The sequence below is a fragment of the Ailuropoda melanoleuca genome, chromosome 14 (genome assembly GCF_002007445.2).
Source record: "Ailuropoda melanoleuca isolate Jingjing chromosome 14, ASM200744v2, whole genome shotgun sequence".
NCBI classification, from domain to species: domain Eukaryota; kingdom Metazoa; phylum Chordata; class Mammalia; order Carnivora; family Ursidae; genus Ailuropoda; species Ailuropoda melanoleuca.
Genome location: NC_048231.1, coordinates 25,389,150 through 25,416,440, shown reverse-complemented (window position 1 = coordinate 25,416,440; position 27,291 = coordinate 25,389,150). Strand labels below are relative to the sequence as shown.

The 27,291-nt window shown below is 35.6% G+C and overlaps 1 pseudogene; it reads right to left on the bottom strand.

Moving 5' to 3' along the window:
* Nucleotides 1-1,086: 1,086 nt before the first annotated feature.
* The window catches only part of LOC109490563, a 48,880-nt pseudogene continuing 22,675 nt past the window's right edge, over nt 1,087-27,291 (bottom strand).

The following is a 27,291-nucleotide window of genomic DNA, read 5'->3' as shown; positions in this document are numbered from 1 at the left end:
GGCCCACATGGGAGAGACTAAAGTCTCTGGCCAAGAGCCAGACAGGAACAGCGGCCTGCCAGCTACCACGAAAGTGAGCTTGGTAGCAAACTCTCCAGCCCTGGGTGAGTCTTGAAATAACTAAAGCCCCTGCCAATAGCCTGACTGCAACCTTGTGAGAGATCTGGAGCCAGAACCATCCAGTTAATCTCTTCCTAGATGTTCAGCATTCAAAAACTGAGTTGTTTCAGCTTAAATTTTGAGAAAATGTGTTATGCAGCAATAGAGAACTAATAGGTTAAAAGAAACTAGGACAAGCACAATTACTGAACACGTATAGCTATGGAAAGTGCATTTACATACCATCCGGTGAAGCTTGACATTTCATTTAGATCAGGCGACTGTTCTAAATTAATTTCTCTTATTTTCCACCTCAGGTTTCCTGTGAATGTGCAAGAAAAAAAAAAACACGTATTTGTTAATGTGTTAGATCATTACCAGAAGAACTTTGCAAACAGATATACCAGTTTTATGCCACTCTATGAGATGATTTGAGTAGAAAATTGATCAGTTTTTTTAATGGTTGTATTTTTTAATTCTATTCATGAAATTAGATTTTTTGAAATGCATTTTGCTAAAGACAAAACATCACCAAGAATGCTGTTGTAATTCAGTTAAAAAGTTCAATAGATGATAGAATTATTTGGGTTTGTGGTGAAATATGCATATTAAATTCAATGTAAAGTAAAAACAAACAGAAATTAATCTGATAATGATGGAGCATATGGAAATTAAGATATTTTGGAGCAGAAATGTACTTACGAATTTATTTTTTGTGTGTAGACATAACTTGTAACTCTGTCTAGAGAATGTGTGGTGCTCTGATAAGTAACCTATACTTGTCCATATTTATAATTATTTGATATGTATAAGTTTAGGACAACTAAACCAAAAAAGTTTAGTGATGAAGCTGATGTTGAATACCAAAAAGTACTTCAATAACACATACATATTTTCTCTCTCTTTTGCTTGTTTTTTTTTTTTTTAACTTTCTTTCTTTCTTGGTTGTCAAATGACCCTTTATTGAAATATTTTCCTTTGTAGTTCTCAACTAGTTGGGTCTTCCACTATATCACTATTGATGTCATCGATAATGCCTTTCAGGTTGTGGTCATCAACACTGGAGCCCACAAATTGGACAATCCCCAGCATCTCTTTAATGGCTCCAGAGAATTCTCTGCTTAAAGGTTGGTGCTGCATTTGTAGGGCAATGCTGACGATCTCATCTAAAGTGATATTTCCACTCTGCTTAATGTTTTTCTGCTTCTTTCTGTCTCTTTGAAGTTCCTTGAGGGCTTTGAAAATCTGGGCAGAGGCAGAAGATACCACTTCAATCTGGGCCTATCTGTTCTGAAGAGTTTCACTGGAATCCTCAGACTTTTCCAATCGCTGGTTGCCTTGGCGATGTCATCACCAACTTTTTTGGAGACAAACCCAGAGGGCCAGTCTTGGCACCAGGGCAGACATGGCACTGACTTTCCTACCAGGGCACCTCACATATACTTTGATCTTGTTGGGGTCGAACTTAAGCGGTGTGGTGTTGGATAAACTCGGATTTGGGAGGACTGAAAGAATTAGACTTTGGTCTCCTCCCAGCCAAAAGCCAAAAGCTCTTTTGCCTGTCTTTATACTGAAATTGAGAAAGCCTTTGATATTGCAGTAACTATATTTGGCAAAACATTCAAAAGAATAAACAGCAATAATTAGTTTGGCAAGTTTTCCTCGTAAAATTAATTATTGAATTAATAATCTCTAAACTGAAGCAAAATAGTAATGTAAAAACATTTCAGCTGAAATATTTTTATATTTCAATAAAATTTGGAATGGAGAATATTCTCCACGTAGTAAAATGTGCTGTGAGCCTAGTAAGTATCCTAGCACTTACTGAGTGAATATTTTATGAGTTAAAATATCATGATCTATAGAAAAGAATCAATTGAAGATTTGTTTGTTTGTTTATTCATTTATGTATATATGTATGTTCATATTTATTTACTAGCCATAAAGTACAACTTTGAAGAAAATTGTAAATAATTTTACAAAAGTATTAAAAGTATAAAATCATATCAACATGTGTTAATTGGAAAAAATGCCATCGAGATATTCTGGAATGGCTAAGAAATTAAGATATGGTTAAGATACTGTTTAAATAATAGAAATAAGACTCAAGAGCAATTAGTCTATTTATTCTTAAACATTGAGAAAATCCATATAAAAATAGAAATACATAAGTAATATTAATGTAACATAATATGTAATTATATATTAAATAACATTATATATGTATACTTTATTATATATACATGTAATATACTACAATTTAAATATAATGAGCTTTCTTGTTTTTCTTTAAAATACCTATTTATGTTATGGGTATTTTTATTTCTAAAATTAAAATTTTATTAAGACTAATTTATAGATCTGCCAATATATTAAAATAATTTTTTGATCACCAAATGTTCAGAAATTATTTGATTTTAAATATTCTTAGTGATCCCATTCATTTTAAAACTGCCTTGGTTTAGAGAAAAAAATAAAGGATCACTCCAATTATTTTAGTTTTATTTTACAGGTCAGAGTGTAGGCAGTTTTCTTGACCAAAGATAAACACCTCCACATTGAATGATAAGAATTGAATGGTAAGTAGTAATTGGTATTAGATTCAGAGTGTATATTCTGATTTCCAAATATTGTCTATTTTTATAAAATGTGATTTAAGTTCCTGTAGCAGAAAACATTTTGTAATGATTTCAAATTATTTATATAAGGATAGAAGCTAGTCAAAACTGTGTTGAAATCAATTTAGGTATAAACACAACCAATATAATAAGCTGAGACCTAGCTTTGTTTTTCCATTTCATGGAGGGAACTTAGATTTCTAAGATTTATCTTAGATTTCCCTCACTCATTATAGAAAGTGTCTTGATTTCTCAAAAAGATTCACATCCAAGTGTGAACACAGACTGTTTTTGGAAGTATTGTGGATTTGTAAAGGCAGAGTGGTTGAGTGATTTAATCAACTAACAGGATGTATAAAATCCTGAAACAATTCAAAACAGAAGGGAATAAACGTGGAGAAAAGAATAAAGAGACCCTTAGAAATCTGGGACTGGTTTATTTGTCCTTTCGGAAAGCTTTTATCCTGACAATAAAGTGTGGATATCATGTAGTTTTGGAATATACATGAGGTTGGGTGGGGGAGGTCCGGAGCCGAGGACCAAGAAAGATTTCTTGAGGCATCTTTGGTACAAAATGGGGACAGGACCCATGCGCAGAAAGAGCTGGTGCCCCGGGGGTTGTGAGGGGTGGCTGATTATATACTATGAGGTTGGGGGTGGTAAGGGAAAAGGGAGGTTTCCAGAAAGAACTTTCATATGTCAAAGAAGACTCAGGATACTGGAGGCCTTGCCATTGTCAAGTTAAGGTTGGTTTTCCTTCTAGTAAGGCATTAATAGTAAGCTAGTTGGGAGCTTCCAGGAGGAACATTACACTTTGCCCACTTCAAGCATCTGTCAATGGGCTGCAGGTTATAAGGACATTTAACTGTATTTACATTCCCTTCTGGAAGCTAGACCATCCATAGAAATGCTTTGTTCTTATAGATTGCTAAGATATTTGTAAACTGAGGGAGACTCAGGTCTTGCAGGAATGTGATCTCTAATTAGTTAACTATTTGTTTTTCCTTTAGGGCAGCCAGGAGTCTGTGAGGAATGTCACATATATCCCATGGAGGGGGGAGGGGTTGTGGGGTGTGGGCTCCTGCCATGTCCTCAGCTTGCCTTCTGTTCCCTCATCAGATGCCTTTGATAATATTTTAAAATATGACTCTTTCCATGGTTGGTGAGTTTCCTAGTTTGTCTACAAATCCAGAGAACTGACAAACCCCACAGGCAAATTATAATGAGTCCAGAAGTAAAGGCTTACTATTATTTATCAATCATTGACATTTCTTTTTCAACCAGTGAAAGGCAGTATATAAAATCATTGCCTCAGATCATCCCTTGTCTGGTAAAGGAAGAACTGTATTTGGGAGCCCACAATTTTCCTTAGTCATCCTTGTCTCTCTCCTCTTGCCCAATAAATACAAGGTTTTCACATTATCCTTGAAAACTTATCAAGGGAATAATTCCAACAGTTTCAACAATATATATCAATTTTCCATGCTCTGTTTTTGAGGTTTTAGGGGAGGTTCACATTCGGGCAACATAGCTTGTGGCTAATACAAAGTTCATTTGCATGAGATCATGAGAATTAACTACTGCAAGACAAAATGAAGCAAATTTATCCCAAATCCTTGACATTCTACAGAGGAGTATTAGGAAGAATAAATGAGAGAGATCTTTCTTTTGCATCTGATGAAATTGATTTCAAGGATGTAAGAAAAGTCAGGGTGCTCTCAGAAATTAGTGATATAGATAACTCTTGTACCAATATTGGCTGACCTTTCTGTCCCTTTCCAAAATCATCCTGGAGCAGCCAAGTGCAGCTTTGTGTGTGGGGAAGGGAGAGTAGAAAATGAAGATGAGAAATAGTGCAAAATCTGACCACAAGAGCCTCTTGCAGAGCAGAGTTTTAAGTCTGAGTAAGACCCGAGGAAGTTTAGAGTCACATGATTTCTAAGCTATTCATTTAGGTTGACAAACCATCCCAGTTAGTCATTCTGGGTTTCAGCACTGAGAGTCCCACATCTCAGGAAACTCCTCAGTCCTGGGCAAACCAGAACTGTCGGTTACCCTAGCGGTACTGACATTTTGTTTAATGAAATAGTAGGAAAAGCTATGAGAATTAATATTGCAATATATGGGGTGAGAATGGTGAGAGTATATGGGGTCAAGGAATGAATGAAGAGGGTGGGGTTAAGGATGAAGTCGTAAGAAAAATAAATTTGCTTTCTGCCTGTACTAGCACATTCAATAAACCACTCCACTTGTCTTATATATCCATTTGCCAAACCTTTTATCAGCTATGTTGGGACGAGGAAAAGGAAAGTTTAAAACAAGAAGAAAAATTTATATCATAATGAAGATTATGCATATAAACAGCTTTGACACTCTTTTCTGCCCTTTTACTCATGTTTTTGCCCAAAGTAACAGCAGGTGTGGTTCAAACATTGCAAAATTTGGGCCACAGAAGTGAAACTGAGACTCTGCTTTAAAATAAAATAAACTCAACATACTGTAGGAACAGAACAATATTTCTTTTTCCTCTCTCTTTTTAAAAATATTTTATTTATTTATTTATTTAATAGAGAGAGAGAGAGAGAGAGAGAGCACAAGCAGGAAGATCAGCAGAGGGAGAGGAAGAAGCAGGCTCCCTGCAGAGCAGGGAGCAGGATGCTGGACTCAATTCCCAGCACTCCGGGATCATAATCTGAGCCCAACGCAGATGCTTAACCGACTGAACCACGCAGGTGCCCAGAGAACAATCTTTAAAAGACAAGATTTAATTAGAAATTATATAGTGAGTATCCATATAAAAATCAGTGTTTGTATGCTTCTATAACATCTGTTTTTATTACAACTCAAAGACAAATAGTAATCACTACAATCATTTTTATGTATAAATTCTATGTTTCTTATTCTAAAACAGACATCACAAGGGAAAGCCCTGTTTTGCCCCAGAGTTTTGCACTGGAGAGAGTCAAACTATGGGAGATGATGGTGGAGAATTAATGTCAGGTATCAATAAGAATATTCATGATGCAAGGATACATACATCCCCAAAGAAGTTTGAATAGGGAAGGAATCATGTGCTTATGTTTTCCATATCACATTATTTTAAAAACTATGCCAATCATTTGAAGTAAATAGCAATTATTTCTTAAAAAAAAAAAGCAAAATACCTTGAAAGGTTGTTTCAATACAGTATCTTACTTTTTAAACTAAAGACTATATTTACCTTCCTATTATTTCAATAGTCATGATTTTATTTCAATCTCATTTTTTTATCATTTATGGCCATTTACTTGGATATGCTATTGGTAATCCTAGTAATCTGTTAGTGAGGAAGAGCATATCTTACATCAACAGAGCAACAGCAGAAGAAACTAATACATTACTCATTTTTCCTATTTTTCTTTTCGATAATCTAGAAAACAGAGCTTCAAGGAATTATTTGGTAGTGCCTTCCTGCTGTGCAATTTTGAGTCCCTTTTAATAGACTCCAAAATATCACTGAAGCAGCCCGTGCAGGAGATTGAAATCTATTAAGCCAGGTAACACTTCATTTTCCACCAGCCTCCTGTTGAGGAGAGGTCATTGAAAAAAGAAGGGGAAAAAAAAAGGGAAGAAGAAGAAACTGGATCTTCCACGATGTAGTTAACATTTGACATTAAGTGAAAAATATCCATTCCTTTCCTATTTAAAGCATAGCAAATAATGTAAATGTAGCAAATGCAAAATATCACCAAGAAAACTTGTCCAAAGCTCTCTATTACCACCCTTTGTGTAGAACAACTTCGAAGGGAACTGGGTATACCAGAGAGACCCTCCGGATGCTCACCGTACGTTTACCCCTGTCCCTGGGGGGCCACAAGGTTTGTCTGGAAATATCATGAAGGTCTGGATCCCTTGTGAGAATTTTCAGCACTTCAGTCTCCAGTCTCTGCTGGAAACCCTATAAGCAAGGTCTTTCATGTGGTATTTCAACATTTCTCACTCCAGTCTCTGAAAGAAATGGAAATAAACCTTGTCTATGTTTATTAAAGCTCTAGAAGGGAGGTTGAATTTCAAGACTGTTCTTTCAGAAGGGTGAAAGTTCAGTCTGGGAGGGAAAAGAAATCATAAAAATTATTCTTGTCCCACTTCAGTTCTTCTTCAAGCTGACCTCATCATCCGTGGGGGCGGGGGGAATCCATGATGCTGGCAACATGACATTTGAGCGAGTGATTATTTTTCCTTAATTATTTTCTTTACATTTATTCTTATGTCTGCATGATGTGCAACAACAGATTTTAGGAGACAGAGTACTCCTAACAGTAGCTCTTGTTTATAAGCAGATCACATCCATCTGCAAATTACTGTATTCGAGGGCATTTTCAAAATCACATTGTCATTTCAAGTACACAGATGCAACTAAGTATTATAGTATTATGCATTGAGACATCATAACAAAAGCCAGCTCTCATTCTCATTTCCAAGCTAGAGTTTTAACTCCTTAACTTGGCACATGCTTAAAGTTTAGCGTACTTTCCTCTGCATTATCTTGTACAATTCACATCATTCTAAGTGGAAAGGAGATAGCATTACCACAGTTGTATAAATGAGGGTACTGCTCCTTGTGATCAAGTGACTTGCCTAAGAAAAAGTAGCTTGCGGAGGCTAAGAGACACAAATGGAAATACGGTCATCTGACTTTATGTCCATGGCCTATTCTTTCAAAGAAACACTTCCTGAAGTTCTTTCGGATTCAAAATATATTTTAAGGATTATATATTATTACATAGAATGTATATTTAGATTTAATTAAAAGTCCAGACAGCTTCCCTCAAGATGCTTAAGGCAAAGTTGGAGTAATAGGACATATACATAATTATGGTAATAAGCAACCAGCCAATGGTAAATTAATGGGCAAATAAGAGTCAAGAATATTCTGAGGGTGCCTGGGTGGCTCAGTCAGTTAAGCATCTGCCTTCGGCTCAGGTCATGATCCCTGGGTCCTGGGATTGAGTCCTGCATCTTGCTCTCTGCTTAGCGGGGAGTCTGCTTCTCCCTCTGCCTCTCCCCACTGCTCCTGTGTGCGCGCTCTCTCTCTCTCAAAAATAAATAAATAGAATCTTAAAAAAAGAATATTCTGAAAAGGAAGAAATCTCATGCCACAAGTGGTGAGATAAGACTTCACAGAGGATATTATTTTGATGTATTTCCCACCTCCACCTTGCAATATAACCCACTCTACACGTGCTTGCAGGACATAAGAAGATGTTAAGAAAGTAATAATAATAAAATCAAACATTTTACCACTCACAATGTACCAAGGATTTCATCATGCATTTTATTATTCAAACTCTAACAATAATTCTGTAACACAAGATGTACAGAGTTATGCTTCAAGAGGGCAGCGGTGTATCCAATATACAGCTGAAGTCTACAGCTTTAGAAATGACTGATTCCATAGCCTGGAATCATGCTATCAGGTGTGAGGGAAACAATGCAGAGAGACTGTGGATTTTCCTATCAACTTTAGGTTAGTAAAGCTGAGAGATGTTTCCAGTGAGTCTATGGTGCTCAATTGAAAATAGATCTTCATAGTGGCCATAAGCAGACTTATTCTTCAAAGCTACTAGGATGGAACAGAGACCATCCGGGGAAGAATAGTCTTTTGATTTTAAGTCTAGACCACAATGCTTAGGAAATAATTTGCCTGGATCCATTTAATTGGCTATAATAACTTAATTATTAAATATATATGTACATTGTATGTACTAATCTTACTGTTCTTAAAAATTCTAAAATGGATCCAAGTGATTATCCTTAATCGACTGCCATTTTTATATGCTTTGTGTGCCTCTAAGAGGAAAATATTCTCTGATCCCAGAGAAAATTACTGGTAAATATGTAAGAAAAAATTGAAAAGCAAGAGATCTCCTTTTCTGGTCCTGCTTATTTCTTGTATTACGTTGGCTAAATTTCTTAAATAATTTCTCTCATTTGTAAATGGAAGAATGTTGGCTCATGCTTCATGAGACATGAGATAAGAGAGAATGAATTTATTTTCCCCTCAGAGGAATATTACAAAGTAAGTCATAATATCCACAATTCTTTTCTCAGTGAGATCTAATCTGCCAAAAAGAGAATGAAATAAGAAGTCTCCTACACAGAGCTTGTGACAAGAAGCAGGGCAAGAGTGTGAACCCGTGCAGCAGGCAATCTTTTTATTGGCTGCTCAACCTCTGTCCGCATTTCTAGAATAAACATTCTATTCTGTATCTTCATTGAAAGCAATTTGACACTCTGAAGAAAATCTAATATTTGACTGACAGAAGTCTTTGCTTTTCAATTAGCTTCAACTGTTTTAGAAGTGTGTAGCACAACCACACTATCACAACGTCAATACCACAATATATGTAGCTATTAAAACTGACTTAACACTTAAATTTCTCTTGAACGCTTTCTTTGGTGTTTCTTCCCACCAGTCTTTTCATTTTATCACCGCACCTAGAATCATTTAATTTTTAATATGGGAAAAATAAGGAGTATGAAGCCATTTTGAAAACTCTCCATATTTTGAGACAGAAAGTTAAAAGTTCATGGCAAGTAATTCAAAAGAAATTATGCTGAGGACCATCTTTAAGTGTGTTGTCAACCTCAGACTTGAATTCTCAAACGTTGTAATTATATACTTTCTTAGGGGCTTTACAAATCAATTTTTCTTCTACAGATTGATAATTAGATAAACCAATAATGTAACTATTTTGTCAAAAATACTTCAAGCTATTTGATTCTCAAAATAAGGAGTTAATGATAGAAGAACTTATAAAATACTGTAGGCCATTTAACTAATGAGAGGCAATCAATCAACTATTTCTTCAAGCAGTCCTGTGCCTCCTCTCCTTGATTAAAAGAGTTAAACTTACAGAGAGTATTTTGAATTTAGGGAGTTATCAATGTCCCCTTTGTATACTAAATTAATGGGGGAAAGGGAAGAAAATGAAGAAAATCTTTCAGAGGAAAGCGTTGCAAATAAATAGTCCACTTGGATGATCATGGAATAACCTTTCCTGTCTCTTTCATGTGTTGCTCTGGGAATGTATTAATCTTTAAAGCCCTCTTACATTATAAATATTGCTTATGGCACAAATCATGCAAATTTATCCCCCTTTCATTACTTCAGAGCTTCTCAGGTCAAGAGTCATCATTCAGATAACATCAACTACTTCCACTAAACTGTATTATAGATCTATGTCAGTTCATATTCAAATGCATGATGTAGCACCATGATAAATCCTTCCTAGCCTTTGGCAAAGGTGGTAATGTGAGGCCCTGTTTAGAAGAGAGGGATTTTATGGTTTAAGTGCACAGTTCCCAGGGAGTTAAGCAAATAATAAGCAACCCCTCTGACCAAAGAACTTTTAAAATATCAGGAAACGATGTCAACGATGTTAGGACCAGGATGTGTTAAAGAAAACTGCCTTACAAATACCCATTAGAAAGGGTAGAACTTTCCACTCAGCTGTCACGGTGTCCAGACAGAAACAACATACTATAGCAAAATTTATGATAAAATGGAATGTAAAAGCACCATCTAGAACTGCTATTAAATAAATTTATGAAACATTCAAGAGTCAAATGTTCTCTTGTGAAGATGACTCTTCTCTGGCTTCTAAAGATGCACATGCCCTTATCACCCACCCAGTCAGGCACCCAACTTTTTCATTAAACATTTGAAATCTGTTTAAATCCTTCCAGATTGGCAACTCTAAGAGGGCAAGGCAGCCTCTCAAGCAATGAGAAGTTGTAACTAAAAGGTAAAAAAAAATATATATATACATATATATATATATATATAATTTATTATCCATAATATTTACCATAAAAAGGTAAAATATATGTATATATATATATGAAATTCATTATCCATAACCTATAGGCTAATTATAATCTAAGCTATCCTTTTAAGGACTATAATCTTGGAAGTTCATATACTTGTTCCAATTATATAACTCCTTTTGGGGATTACTCTTAAGAAATTCCTCTAATTTATATGATGATTCGAAAAGTAAAAATATGTTATTCAACCTTATTGTTACTGAGCCTGCCATGTGTTACCTAACTTGACCTGGAATGATAACAGCTAACATGTATTTACTTTGATTAAGCACCAGTCACTCTGTTATTACTCTCTACAACTTCATTGAGCTAACTATTCTTAATGCTTTCATTTTGTAGGTGAGGAACTTGAACTGGGAAGTGTTAAGATCACATAGCTAGTACATACAGCAACTGGGGCTGGGCCCCAAGAATTTGAAGCCAGGGACCTATCTCTGATTTCATCTCTATATTGCCTCAAGGGATCCATAATGAAATACAAATTAAAGACAAAAATTCACCCTCTTTGAAGATATTAAAAATAATTTATTGAGGACAATGACCAAAGCAGGGTTTCAGAGCAGGAACAGCTTTACTGGAACGAATGTCTACTTTCAGCCAGTGGGGGCAAAAATAAAATAAAATTCTTGTTAGGAGATGCAAAGCTTGACATATGTGCAAAGGAAAGAATTATATGACCTTATATGTGCATTCCCTATAGATCTTAGGTTGGCCCCGGACATGAGTCAGTGTTAGGAAGACATTTTTTTTTCTCAGTGATGATGATATAATGATAATGCTAGTGAAAATGATGAAGAAAAGTGGCTTCCCTTCGTAAGTTATAAAGTAAAGGCAAGCATAGTTTGTTAGATGACGTGAAATGAAAACATGGCAGAGAATTAATCTTTGCATTCAGGTTGGTGGATGAGAAAATTTGGAGAGCAAAGCCAAATTAAAGGTGGTCTGAAATACACATTTTAATAATGAGTGACCTGCTCTGCAAAAGCGTATCAGTGCCAGTAATTTAATTTAATGCAAAGAAGATAGAGTTGAGTTTGTCATTCTACATTTAGAAGTAATACTGCATCCAAACCAGAGGAGCCCTGCAGTTTTAAACATGACTGTGTGGGCTGGGAGGTGTTTATAGCAACTCTTGATGAAGTCCAAAGGTGAAACACAAAAAGGTGCAAAAATAATCATGAGAAGAAATTTTCAGTTAGTGATGACACTTGATAGGGTGGCCTCATTTTCAACTTCTGTTACTACCTATGGGCTAACAATACAAATGGGGTAACATATAATTTAGATCTCAAACAACTGATCAAAACATTGTAATTATTTTGAGGTACATATTTAACCCATCGCTGAATTCAGGTAAAGGGTCTCTTCTTGGAACTAACTACACAGTTGCAATTTCCAATTTGGTCTAGAACGCTGGATAATTTGAAAATTCTCTGAAAACTTTCTGCAAAGAATCCTCTTTAAATTATTTGAACTATAGTACTGATGACTCTCCAAGCTTATTTGAAACAGTAGGGCCTGATTAACTTTCAACATTAAAGGGGATGTTAGTATCATGTGTAAATATATGTAGCCTTAAAGGGCCCCAGGCTTTGGTCTCTGACTTAGGGAGCCACCAGAGAAGACACAACAAAAGGACTGGGCCTAGAAGTCGCACAAGGCAGTGGGAGCTGGATGCCCTCCTGGGCCCCCATCCTCTGTGCTCTGACCCTCGCTGAACAAAGGAAACCTTAGGACCACTACCAATCCTTATCACCCACATGGAAACTATCCCCACCCTGATCCATACCTAAGACTCCTTACCTACAGATTTAAGGCACATATCCTTGGTTGTATGACTCAACAGTTCTTTAAACTTTAAGAAGTTTATCAATATTAGAACCCTACATTTCAGTTTCATTTTTTTTTGCAATGAAAGATGAGTATTTAATGCCTTTTAATTTTACTTTTAAAGTTTAAAGAACTGTTTTATATATAATATATACATGTGCTTTACATTAAATACATATTTTCTTTTGCACTTCGTACTACCCAGGTATGTTCTTTCTCTTCCATAATACTTTTAAAAGGAATGAGTCAATAAAGCAGAATTTATCCTACACCTTTAAATCTTACCTTCAAGTGATTTCTCTAGCTTGGATTCCCCGATGTTTATTCTCAGCCCATTTTCCTCCCATGGAGATGCCAGCAATGACCTTCTCCCTTTAGCATTATAATAAAGGCAATGATCTAAAATCCCTTGAACTAAATTTAGTTTTAGTGAATGTTAATTCTGTAGACACACTGTTGTTTAAAGCAAGTGTTCAGTCACTCAGAAAACATACACCACATGTTTCTGTTTTCTTTTGCCTTGATATATGGCAGGGATATTGTTAGTACATAAATCAACTGCATCAAATCCATGAAAATTCTTAGTGAACGAAAGAAAAAAAAAGGAGGGAGGGAGAGAAAGAAGGATGTTTTAATATGCTTTTTAAGTATGTCAATAATTGCTGACATACAATTGATAATCTATGTTCCACAAATGCTTAGCAATTGCTACAAGTTTTTGTTGAATTACCTCAAATGCAGGAGGCTTGAGCTAGAGCTGGGTGACGTATGCTTAGTGTCAGGTAACACCTGTGAGAAGCAAACCTGACTACGATCACATTTCAAATACTAAGTCACAATGCAATATAATATTAAGGAACAGAATGGGCAAGAGTGAGAGAGGAATGACATATATTTAATAAAAAATAAGTTCAGCAGAGGACACAGGAAAGAAAGATCAATTATACCACATTTTATTTTTATAAATTAATTGAAACATATTTAAACATAAGTTCTTATATAAAAAAGGGAGCTGTGAAAGATCATTTAAACCTAGTAATGTAAAAGTACTTAGTTCTTTTTTCTTTAGCTTGATCGATTGATTGATTTCAGTGAGAGAGAGAAAGAGAGTGCATGCTCTAAGTGGGGAGGAGCAGAGGAAGAGGGGGAGAGAAAGTCAAGCAAGCTGCACTGAGTGGAGAGCTCCACATGGGTCTGGATCCCAAGACCCTGAGATCAGACCTGAGCTGAAACCAAGAGTCGGACGCTTAACTGACTGAGCCACTTGGGTGTCCCCAGAAGTACTTATTACTTCTTGATGGTGTGTCTGTGTGTGTGTCTGTGTGTGTGTGTAATTTGATAGGTAGATACATATGTATGAATATGTATTTATATATATAAATCACATTATTTATACTTAAATATTTTATTATATATAAAACATATATATTACTTCCCGATAGAATATACATTATATTATTTATAATTAAATATTTTTGTATATAACATATATTATTAAATGTTTACGTGCATGTGTAAATGCACATATATACGTGTGTGTGTGTATATATATATGTGTATATATATATATATATATATATGATTTCCCAACAGACATAAATGAGGCAAAAAAGAAAATCTGAGATGGAATTATTACTTCAGATTATCTAATGCAGGGATTAGCAAACTTCACCCATAAAGGGCCAAATAGTAAATATTTTAGGCCTTTGGAACCAAGTAATCTCTGTCTCTACAAATTGACTCTGTTGTTGTAGCACAAAAGTAGCCATGGACAATACGCACATATGTGCCTAAATGGTCATGACTAGCACCCAATAAAACTTTATTTACAAAAAAGGACAGCAGTCCAGGTTTGGCCCAAGAGCCTTACTTTACTGATACTTGCTCTGGAAGCTAAATAATCCACCTTAGATGTTGACTGAGGTAGGAGATACCAGTTTTAAAATTGGACATATTTTGTCTCATTTTATCTTTATATCATTTAAAAACCACCTATTGTTCTATAGAAATATGAAAGTACTCTTCTGCTATGGACTGAATGCCTGAATCCCTCTCGAATTCATATGTTGAAGTCCTAATCCCCAAGATGATAGTACTTGGAGTTGGAGGCTTTAGGAAGTACTTAGATCATGAGGATGGAACCCTCATGATGGAATTAGGACTCTTGTAAGAAGAGACACCAGAGGGATGATCTCTCTGCATGTGAGGACAAAGCAGGAAGATGGCGATGTACAAAGCAGGAAAATTATACCCTGATCTCTCAGAATTCTAGGCCTCCAGAACTGTGAGAAATATATTTCTGTTGTTTAAGACACGTGGTCTATGGTAATTTGTTATAGCAACCCCAGCTAAGAGACTCCAGATTTTTGTTTGTTTTTAAATGTGTGTGGCTTGGAGAGATCATACATAATCTGTGCCAACCTGAAGAAAAAAAAATCCCTAAAATTATAGCTAATCAATCACTGTGTTTCCAAGGAAAATCACAATTTCTTTTAATGTTAGTTCATTTGCACCACATTTTTTCTTCTCCACTCTGTCTGGGACTCTCTTTCCCCTACATCCCTTTGCAGCTTGGAAAATGTCTCGTCACACTTTGAAGTTCATAGTAAACACCATTCTAGGAGGGTTCTGTTTCACCATATCCTCCTATAGGAATAGTTGTTCCTTTCTAGATCTTACTTTGCACTAGATGTCTTTGTAGCATGTATCAACTCATTGTAATTGTTTATTTGCATGAATCACACTTTTCAAAAGTGGAGTATCCCTCCTCCATCTTTGATTTTCTAAAATCTAATTTTATCTTATGCAAGCCTTTCATTGGTACTTGGTAACTGAGGAAAGAAGGGAGAGATGGAGATGAAAGAAGAGAAGAGAAAGAAAAGTAAATTAAGATTGAATGGAGGAAAGCAATTATATTGGTGGGATGGAAAACTGTGGATTTAATAATATTAACATTGTGTGAATTGGAGAAGCTATTGTTGATATTATTAGTCACTAAGTATGTACAGGATACCCTTTTAACACAGGTGAGGTTTTTCAGGAAGTCAGATTTAGAATATCACTGCTAATTATTTAATAAAAAATGCTAAGTAATCACAAATGGTATGTCTTTTAGTGCTATTAATACAGATAATTAATTGAGAACACTTTTTAAGCAATTTCAACAGCAAATATTGTTTCCAGAACAGGTAGGTGTGTTGTGGAGAGAATTCACTTACAAACTAAATGATATCAATATGTCTGTTTTATTAGTCTTCAGGCTGAATGAATTAATTCGCATTTAATTTATTTTATTTACTTAATAACTTTTTAAGGTGTCCAGTGCTTTCTTCTAAGATGTTTAGTTAGGGTGAACTGAGATGAAGAAAACACTAAATTATTTTTAATGAAAACATTTTTAGTACTTTAATGAGCATACAATCAACTTACAGAATATTTGTTTATCTTCTATTGTCAAAATGGTTTTAGATAGCCAAGAAACTAAAATCTGAAATACACAACTCAAATCAATGTTATAAGTATCTGTAAATTATTTATGTATGTGTGTATATATACACGTGTGTGCGTGTGTGCTGTGTGTGTGTTTGTAATTTTTTTTCCCCCTCATTCTTTCTTACCTTTTCTTGGGCTATTTCCTGTTTCCAAAAAAGAAAACATTACACTGAACATACTGGATGCTGTTAGTTATTGAAAACAATAACTGTAATAATAATGGGGAGGAGAACAGACAAAATTTTTAAAAAGTCTCCTAGCAGGGTGCCCGAGTGGCTCAGTTGGTTAAATGACTGCCTTCAGCTCAGGTCATGATCTTGGGGTCCTGGGATGGCCTATATGGGCTACCTGCTCAGCAGGGAGTCTGCTTCTCCCTCTTCCTCTGCCACCCCCAGCTCCTGCTCTTCCTCTCAAATAAATAAATAAATAAAATCTTTAAGAAAAAATCTCCTACCAAATCTGTTTTAATCTAATTAGTCATCGAGGAAAATAATTCCCCAAAAATATTTTTAAAAGGAGGTTGTTGTCCATCTTGAAATAATACAGTTTGTTGCTACGAAAGAGATCTTATTGGTTATGTATCAGAAAACCGGAGTGACAGAAACCCCATAAATATCATTTCTCAAAGGATTTAGCAAAATAATTTCAGTCTTTCCTTACCTGTGTATTTATTAAGATTTTAAACATCTCAGCTTTTTTACTTGCTTTTGCTTTATTTTTTTACATTTTTATCTATCCTTTGAGTCTTGAGACAGACAATGAAAATGTTTTCTTCTCCAGAAAAACTGTCCTAACCTTCCTCCGGGTGATCTTAGAATCTCAGTGGATAGTTGCATTCAAAGAGAGCCTGGATATTAGAATGCTCCCTTGTGTAATATTCGCACAGGTTGTGAGCAGCCTTCTGAATTTCATTCCATTTGCTGAAGATGTTGAGTTGGCAGTTCTTGTTGGCCCTTTGCCATTCAGTATTCTTAGTACTCAGGGCTTGCATTTGTGCTGAACCGAGGTGCTTACTTTTTATTTTGCATTGCAAGCCTATTTCTCTTCGGCTTTCAATGATTTTTATGGCTGAACAAACCAGGTCAATGAAGATAAGCTACTGTCACTCTTCACTAAATCTTCTAACTTTTTAAGAACTGCCCTGAAACTGAACTTCTAAGAATTTCTCATTAGGATGGGAACACAGGACCATATTTTTAGCAGTTTCCTTGAATCAAGGAAATAAGTCAAGGTTGTCAGTTTCAGCTGGCTTACTATCTCTCGACCATGAGAAAGTCACTCACTTCTCCAAGTCTCAGTTACTTGATTAAAAAATTAGGCTATCAGTGCCTGCCTTGACCACCTTCTTAGGTCATAAGGAGACTTAAATGAAGTTACATATGTGAACATACCTATAAACTATGAAGCATAATAGAACAGAAATGACTTTTTCCTTCTTTCTGATGAATCAGACATGGTGCAATAAATCTTACTCTAAAAATCCAATACTTTTCGTAGTTTCAAAGAGTTTCTTTAACATTTGAAAGAATAAATGTTTGAACATACCCTGATATCTTTTTTAAAGGGAGGGGAAAAAAAAGTAAGGCCTGGACATTAAATAATAATAATAATAATAATAATAATAATAAATCCTTTCTTTGATTCCATGGACAAGGAAATTACTGGATTTTTAGCATACTCTCCCTATCTTTTTTTTTTAAGATTTTAAAAAATTTGTTTATTTAGAGAGAGAGAGAGCGTGAGCGAGGAGGCCTGGCAGAAGGAGAGGAAGAGAAGCAGACTCCCCACTGAGCATGGAGCCAGATGCAGGGCTCCACACAGGACTCAATCTCAGGACCCTGAGATCATGACCTGAGCTGAAACCAAACCAAGTTGGTTGACAACCAGCTGAGCCACCTAGGCGCCCCTCTACTTACCTTCCTTCTGTATATCCTATACTTCCATTTTTATTATTGCCAATGAAGCCTAGAAATCATGCTTATTGTCAGAAAGGCTCTTCAGTGTCAGACTGTGGTATCAGAGCTAACCACAGGGCATAATGTCAAAAAAATATTGCTGTGATTATGGCTATGTGAAATACAAACCATTCAGTTAGCAAAGACAAATTAACTCAATGGAAAGACGGTGAAAATATTACTGAGTTACTTGGTTAACTGATACAATCCACTGATGCAAAATTCAATGTACCTGGACAGTCACCACCTGAAGAGATGCCTTCCATAGAGATAAATGATTTGGTTTACTGTTTTCAGCACCTTTATTAAGGTATAATTGAAATATAACAAGCTGCTGATATTTAAAGTGCGATTTGTTAAAATGTGTCATATATCTTCACCTCGATAAAATGTACATAGAAGATATATCTTTGTTTCTCTATATTGCCTTTAAAATCAATCTAAACCTTAGTGAAATACACATTGAAATGAAAAAAAATATTTCCTTTCTTCTTCCATTCTCATCAGTGACTTTTTATCCCTTTTTTTCCATATTGCAAAAGAGCCACTTATATTTCCTTGTTAGTTTCTATGACAAATTGCCACAAAGACAACTTTTCCAAATCCATTTTGTAGCAATTAATATTTAAAAACACGATATCAATTCATTTTAGCATAAGAAAACAGGGAAGACCTCTGATAATCTGAACGCCAAGTCATAATACATTGTTTGAAAATTTAGAACTAAAGCACAAAATCTAGGACTATTCCATCTTTTTCTTCTATCCAACCAGACTGTTGAGTTTGTTCAGGATTATCCTGCGTACTATTCCCGGGAGTTACAGTTCTCCACTCCTCTGCACCACATAGGACATGTCCTCCCACCCTGACTCCATGATACCGGAACTCAGGATTCTTTGTCATCAAATCTTTTCCCAACTTCTCTTGTTTGCACAGAAGACTTGGGTTGTACATGCTTGTGCATTAAATGTGCTAACTCAAAGACCCATATTTAGACAACGTCATCTCTGTCTTTACGGTCTTCTTTAACAATCCCAAATACATCTTAGAACATCTGCCATTCCTTCTGGTGAAATGACCTGCAAATTTTAAACTGCAGCAGAAATTCTCTTCCAAGTTGTAAACCTTCTTTTGGAAAACCTGTAAAATATCATCATCTTAATGTTGAACAAACACTTCAAATTTCACATGCCCCCAAATATTTTCTCTTTTTAGTACCAAAATGACATTGAACACAAATGCGATGGCTAATTTTATGTGTCAACTTGACTGAGATATGTGGTGTCCAGAGAGTGTCTGCAAGGGTGTTTCTGAATGGGATTAACATTTGAATTGATAGAGTAAAGCAGATCCCTCATGCCAGTGTGGGTAGATCTAATTCAATTCATTCAAGGCCTAAATAGAATAAAAGTTAGAGTAAGGAACAAGTATTTCTCAAATCCTTATAGTAAGTCTGTCTATCATCTGTCTATCTATCTTCCTATCTTTCTATCTATCTATCTATCTACCTATATATCATCTATCTGTCACCCCCTTGGTCCTGTTCCTTTGGAGAAACCAGACTAACATAAGAAATATAAGACCAAATTTCCTAGAATATGATTCTGACTGTGACACATTAAAAAAAATTTTAAAAAGAGCAGCTCTTCAAATAGATCCTCAAAATAATACCAACCATTGGTATTGCTATTAATAAATAACTATGTTAAAAATCTGGGGAAATCATGTCAAATGCAGGAAAATGATACAAGTAAGATAGATATAGAACAGAACTTCCCCTGAATAATATTTCTATAAATATTGTTTTATTAATAGTTTCTTTTTAACAGTTGAACTATTTTTTAAACTTTTCCATCACTTTGCAAATATAAATGATTTGTCATCTGATTTGTGAAAAGCATATTGAGTTTTATTCAGTTTCCTGGATAATTGGGTTTCAGGTAATTCAGATTAGTTTTTCATTTTTAAATCAAATCTTATTTGATTATACTTGTCCATATTTTGGAGAGATCATCTGTGTTATTATTCAGACTCCTTGATGTTCACAACATCTTGCAAGTCAAAGCAATCTGCATCCTGAATTATAAATATTCTGGTTACCCTTAACTTCACCTCATTAATAAAGTATTTAAGAGAGACCAGAACTGTCAGTTAATGTTCAAATGAGTAGTTAGGGGGAAAAAAAAGTAAAGAAAGAAAAATATAATCTTTGCCAGCAGCCAGTAAACCGAGCATTAGCTCATATTATTTTCTTTTTTGGTAAATCAAAATAATGTACAGATTTGCATCTTTATATATCAGCACTTGTGCCAAAAACATTGACAGGCTACAATGTGATATTACAAAGCCTGCATCAAAGATAAAAGAGCAAAAATGTGTTTACATGCTCTAAAAATTGAATCTATTTAAAAATAAGACAAAAGAAAAGGTATCTACACATCTATTTGTTTTATCATATCTTTTTTTTTTTTAAGATTTTATTTATTTATTTGACAGAGACAGCCAGCGAGAGAGGGAACACAAGCAGGGGGAGTGGGAGAGGAAGAAGCAGGCTCATAGTGGAGGAGCCTGATGTGGGGCTCGATCCCAGAACGCTGGGATCATGCCCTGAGCCGAAGGCAGACGCTTAACGACTGCACCACCCAGGCGCCCCTCTTTTGTCATATCTTTTACGCTCATAAGCCCAAAGACCTACCAATAACAAAACATAGCAAAAAATAAAAAATAAATGAATAAATTATTCCACAAGTATAATACTTTAAAAAATAATTTTGAAACATAAGGTGGCACAATTGTCTAAACTATTGAGCATAATTCCTAAGAGACTATCAGTTATACCTTCAAATAATCCTCAGCCTATTGTAAGAGTCAGAACAGAATTATCCATGGGCTCCTTGACCTTCTAAAGTTATGGTGGGAGTTCGTCAAAGCTACTTTAGCTTTCTGGCTGTAGAATATTCTCATAGTCCAGATAAACCTGATACGTGATCACATACTTCATGTGATCCGAGTAACACATAAAAAATTGGCATCAAACTTCTAACGGTAAGACTATTATGTTATGTTAGGACTAGTGAGCAAAATACGATGAGAGAGAAGATGATTGCATAATCTCAAAATATCTTGCCACAAGGTACCCTCTAACGGCAAAGCAAAAAAAGAGGAGCTTTACAGTAGAGAAACATGGCAGACAACACCTTACTCAAGTAATCAAAATTAAACATAGATCAGACACAGAACATGAGAGCCGTGTGCCTCCTGTCGTGATGCACTAAGAAAGACACGGCACCACTTCTCTGATGTTTCTGTCCCAAAAGAACATAGACTGAATATAATCCTGAGCAAATAGCGGACAAACCCCAACAGGGGAAACTGTATAAGATAACTGGCCTATACTCTTCAAAACCACAAGAGCTTTAAAAGCAAATGCAAAAGACACTTCCAAAGTAAACTTGGTAAAAGAGATATGACAATTAAATGAATAAAAGAGAGGAAGAGAGAGGGAGGAAAGGAGGGAAGGAGAGAGAGAGAGAAACAGAGAGAGAGAGAGAGAGAAAGCAAATGTGATAAATGGTTACATTTAGAGAATATGGGTGAAGGTGGATTTGGGGTAATTTTGCATTGTTTTGGATCTTTTTTGTAAGTTTGAATTTATTTCAGAATAAAAAGCAAAAACACATAAAAAAATACCTGCGTTTATGTTCATTACAATTCTTCTAGGCACAAATAATTGATTTTGCTTTTGTTTTTTATTTTTTCCGTGTTCCCAAAAAACATATTGCCAGTGATTCTCATTTGGCTTCTAGGCTAAAAAGGACTTTTGGCTTTATTTAGCCCCCTGCTCCTGCCAAATTTTAATTCTTAGGAGATAAAGAGACATAAGCCTACACAGATAAATCACTCACTCAAATATATACAAATAGTAAATTTAAAAAATCAAAATTTGATATAGATTATTCATTTTTCATCCTTTCTTTAATACATTCTGATCTATAAAAAAAATGCTAGAACCATCTATCTCTGTACATTTAGCCACTGAGCAACATGGATTTTAGGGTCTTTTAAGACATCACATAGTTGAAAAGCCATCACTTCTGACTCCCCCAAAACTTAACTACTAAAAGTCTACTTTTGATCAGAAGCCTTAATGATAACAGTGAATTAACACATATTTTCTATGTGATATGTATTATATACTTACAATAAAGTAAGTTAGAGAAAATAATGTTATCAAGAAAATCATAAGGAAGAGAAAATACATTTACAGTATTCTACAGTATTTTTATATATGTATTTCTATGTATAAGTGGACTCACATAATTCAACCCATGTTGCTCCAGAGTCAACTTTGTTTATATTTTCCTACTGTCTAGTACAAGATCATGCATAGAGTAGAAGCTCACTAAATGTTGCTCCCTGACAGTTCTTCCTGATAGTCCTACTACCTGAAGTCTGTCTTCATTCTTTTAGGCAATCATCAAATGTCTGTGACTCCATAGCAGACTCTGCTCCAGAGCAGAGACCACATTGGGGAAACGAGCATCACTATGTCTTGATCTTCTCCCTTACCTTCCTCTTAAAGAAACTCACGCTCAACTTGGGGAAGAAAGTCTGATGCACCAAGAGTTAAAATATGAGACAAACACTGTGGTTGAACCAAAGGATAGAGAAATACCTGAGACGACAATCGTATTTTGCTGATTCAGACAATTAACACATTGTTTGGTGAGCATTCTAATGTATAGCTTTGCTTCATATAAAGTTGATAATATATGGGGCCTCTAATGATAGAGGAGAGTCACACAATCTGCTTCAGTTGCTTGCAGGCTGAGACCAGATGTGGCAGAGATTTAAGACGGCATTTTGGAACACTTCGATTTAGGTTCAGCTTGCCCTCTTCAGTTTCCACAGTCCTCACTATTCCTTATTTTCCCTACTAAATTCTCCATTCATGTTCAACCTGGCACCTGATGGCGTTTAAATCTCTGAGCCCTAATTTAAGAGGAGATGTAACGCAAGCACGCACATAATAACAAAAGTAAATAAACAAACGGTAAGAGATAAATGTTTTAAAAATATTTGCACAGTCTCTTTGGGGTAAGAGGAGGGATTACTTTCAGCCTGAAATGAAAGAAGTGAACACAGTACTTCCTGGGGGAGGTAAAGGTTTTCTAGGCCTTGGAAGATAGTCATGAAGGTGGGTGAGGATGTTTCTGAAAACAATGAGAAGGAAATCGGGAGGCAATCTCTGAAAGATTTTTAATTCCTGTTTTTAGATTCTTTACGAAGCCATTCAAGCATCTATACGATCTCTATAGGAAGGCTGCAGACATTAAAATAAGACTCCTTATATTATTCCAAATTCAATGTAAAAATAAATAAAGCCATAGATTTTTTAGGATTCCAGACTAACGGAATGAGAAGATAAAGAATGAAAGAAAAAAAAAAAAAAGAAAGGAAGGAAGAAAAGAAAAGAGGGAGAAAAGGAGGGAGGGGACGGAGGGAGGGAGGGAAGGAGAAGAAAAACACAGATGGTGCCCCTTCCTACTGCCAGCAGATGCAATTACACCTAAACTTCTTGGAAAAACAGGAGCCCTAGGGTCTCCACAGGCAGAGATTCTGTGCTTATCTCTGCAGTAACATTCCAGAGTTTAACAGGTTTCTGTGATATTTTGATCGGAGTGGATGAGGACAGGTCAAGGACAAAGAGAAAACTGAAATAAAGCATCTATGTTTTGTTTTATTATATTCCTTTTCAATTTATTCTAACTTATCTGTTATTTTTATCTTTATTCTGGTATAGAAAAAAAACTATTAGTAACTTTTATTACCTGTCTTCATTGGAAATGTTGCAGAGGCTCAACCTAAATTATGTCTTAACAAGTAGCGATGACTGTTTTCCTCCTATATAGGCAAACTTTGGTCTACCAAAAATCCTGTATTATCATTATTTATTCACTCCTATCACCAAAGAATGTTACATAACTGGTAATTCAATTCTCTTATATTTTGAAATTTTGAAAACAGTTTATTACTCATTTTAAAAATCTCAGGTTGTGAATACTGTACCTTCCAGCCTAAGTGCCGACATTGTTTAAGATTTTGCAAAACTTCCATTAATTCTGTAGACTCTAATTTTAGGTAGAGGATTTCAAACATGCTTTTTGTTAATAAAATGAATAGCTAGATCTCAAAGGATCATGTATAAAAAATATCTAAGAGAAAAACTTTCCAGTTGTTTGGTTCTGGACATATGTACACTAAATTAATGAATTCATTCTTAATTAAATTAAAATTCTCATAGCATTAGACAGTTTTTGATGCTCCATTTTATGTAGCAAAATGGTAAATGCTAGCTAATTGATCACACTGGAGGAATACAGTCTGATAAACTTCACTGTATGAACTACATTTAACTACATTGCTATTGGTTTGCAAATGGGCTCCACACACAGAGGCAAAGAAGGATTGATGAAAGAGGCAGGCTGCTCCAGATTGGCAGCACCTTTAGTAAGCAAGGGAATTTATGTGTGAGACTTGTCTTGGGAGGAGGTATGTTTGTCTACTTGCAAGATGAGTAGCTTTCTGCACTGGCCCACCAGGATCTTTAAAGTTTATATAAAGGCTTTATCTGGGTTCAACCCTATAGACTGTGCAGTTGATCTCAACAACACATTGCTCTCATTAGGTTATGTTTCTGAAAATGGGTCCCACAGTGAGAACAGTGGGCAGCGGGTACATTCTAAAGAAAGGGGAAGGGGTCATGAGCTTGTGATTTCTTAGGTCCAGCTCATGGTTAACTGGTGGTCACATCCCTCAATGATCTCTTTCACTTATCACAATGAATTACCCATCACCCTCAGTCCCAACTGCTGGACACCTATTTCCTCACCCCCACCCATACCAACATAGACATGGCTAATACACATACACACACACACACACACACACACACACACACATAAATATTAACACGTGTGTCGCTGGTAGCACTGACATCTTTACTAATGAAAAATGCTAACAAATTTGCAGTTAANTTCTGAAAATGGGTCCCACAGTGAGAACAGTGGGCAGCGGGTACATTCTAAAGAAAGGGGAAGGGGTCATGAGCTTGTGATTTCTTAGGTCCAGCTCATGGTTAACTGGTGGTCACATCCCTCAATGATCTCTTTCACTTATCACAATGAATTACCCATCACCCTCAGTCCCAACTGCTGGACACCTATTTCCTCACCCCCACCCATACCAACATAGACATGGCTAATACACATACACACACACACACACACACACACACACACACATAAATATTAACACGTGTGTCGCTGGTAGCACTGACATCTTTACTAATGAAAAATGCTAACAAATTTGCAGTTAAATAATAGGTATGTACGCAAGAACCAAAGCTCTCGGGATTTCTCAGCTAATTTCTAAATTAAAACATAATAATCATCTTAAAAACAGAAATCTTAGAGTTTTTNCTAAAAACAGAAATCTTAGAGTTTTATACTTTGGTAAAAATGACTATGAAAAGATGAAATAAATGATGTCAAAAGACAGAAATATCTGTGAAATGTTATCTCCAGCCAAATATGTGTCGCTGGGGGAAACTGAAGTAAGACAAAGCTTTACATTCTCATTGTTCTTACAAGCTCTTTATTCTGAGATCAGACTAAATGCTACAGAGACATTAAAAGANTTTATACTTTGGTAAAAATGACTATGAAAAGATGAAATAAATGATGTCAAGAGACAGAAATATCTGTGAAATGTTATCTCCAGCCAAATATGTGTCACTGGGGGAAACTGAAGTAAGACAAAGCTTTACATTCTCATTGTTCTTACAAGCTCTTTATTCTGAGATCAGACTAAATGCTACAGAGACATTAAAAGAAGTCAAAATCACGGGTATTTTCTCTCTTACAAGTATGGGGAAATTACCAATTTATAGCACTTTTAGCTTAGCATGGGTTCCTTTTGATGGGGTCTTGGAAAAGATCTAGCATGGATATGGATAATGCCTTCTCGATGCTGTTTCAACCAGAGCTCGACATCTTGTGAATACTTTATTCATGTTGTGAAGGGAGAGCTAAATATTCAGGGTCAACAGAGGAAAAACACAGTCACTCTCTCCTCTATTCTAACATAAAGAGACAAACAGCTACCTTTATCTCAGGTCCCCACTGCAAAGCATCTACCTGCTTGGACAGGTTCTTTAAGTGAAAGACTGCACCTCTCCCCCATTCAAAGCCTTACCTTTGACCATCAGCAAAACACAGAAAGTACAACTCAAAAAAAAAAAAAAAAATTGCTAAGTATCCCATTCCTGCTCGAATTCTCCATTTTAATTTTGTTTTCAATACTGGGCTGTCTCCTCAAACCCATGTCAGGTAGCTAGGACATGTAACTGCTAAACTGATCTAAAACATGTGCAACACATGCAGCTCCTGAATAGTAAACTAGTACACAACGAAGAAGCGAACAATTAGAGATGGTTATTGATTACTCAAGACACCTACCAAAGATGCTTCATGGAGACCACGGGCTCACTTTATGGATGTATTATAGATGCTTTTTTGTCTAATATTTCCATGAGAAAAAGTGAAATTATGATTTTCAGTAACTGTCCAAATAATTCAAATTATAAGACATCTCATTTAAATATACTCTGATGACTAGGTCATGCAAACATTTCAAAACTGAATTTCTTGTTCTTAGTTATATCCTAAACCAAATCNCTAGTTATATCCTAAACTAAATCAGAGAATGGTAATTAGTAGAATCTTTCTTTTTTTTCCTTCCTTTCTCCTTCCCTCCCTCCTTTCTTTCCCTTCTCTTTCCTTCCTTCACTTTACACATGTTCAGTGAAACTTAAGGTCTAGAAAGTTAAATGTACAAGAATCCACTGAATTGAACTTCAAAGGATTTGGTTATAACTNTTCAGTGAAACTTAAGGTCTAGAAAGTTAAATGTACAAGAATCCACTGAATTGAACTTCAAAGGATTTGGTTATAACTTTCCCTCTTTTGTGTATGTGTGTGTCTTTTCAAGTTAAAGTAAGTCATCTTTGATTCTCATTTCTGTCAGAGTGTACCCATGACTGGCCACCCAAGAGCATCATCTCTCACCCAGTCCTGAGTCCAAGCTCATGGTACCGTCTGGCTGAGGATGATGGCTGGTTGCCAGAAATCCGGATGGGAAAAGACTCAGGATGGAAATGAGTTTATTTGTTGTGTAAAGTAAAATATCTTAAAGACTAATTAAGTGACGCTTTAACTTTTAGGTTTCCTGAAACTGCGTACATCAAAATGGCCACTACACATGGTTTCTTCCAAATGTCATGTATACAGTAACTTCAGCTGTTCATTTATAGTCAATGACTGAATGAATCTATTTGTGAACAGATATTATTTTGTTTCGCAGGGTTT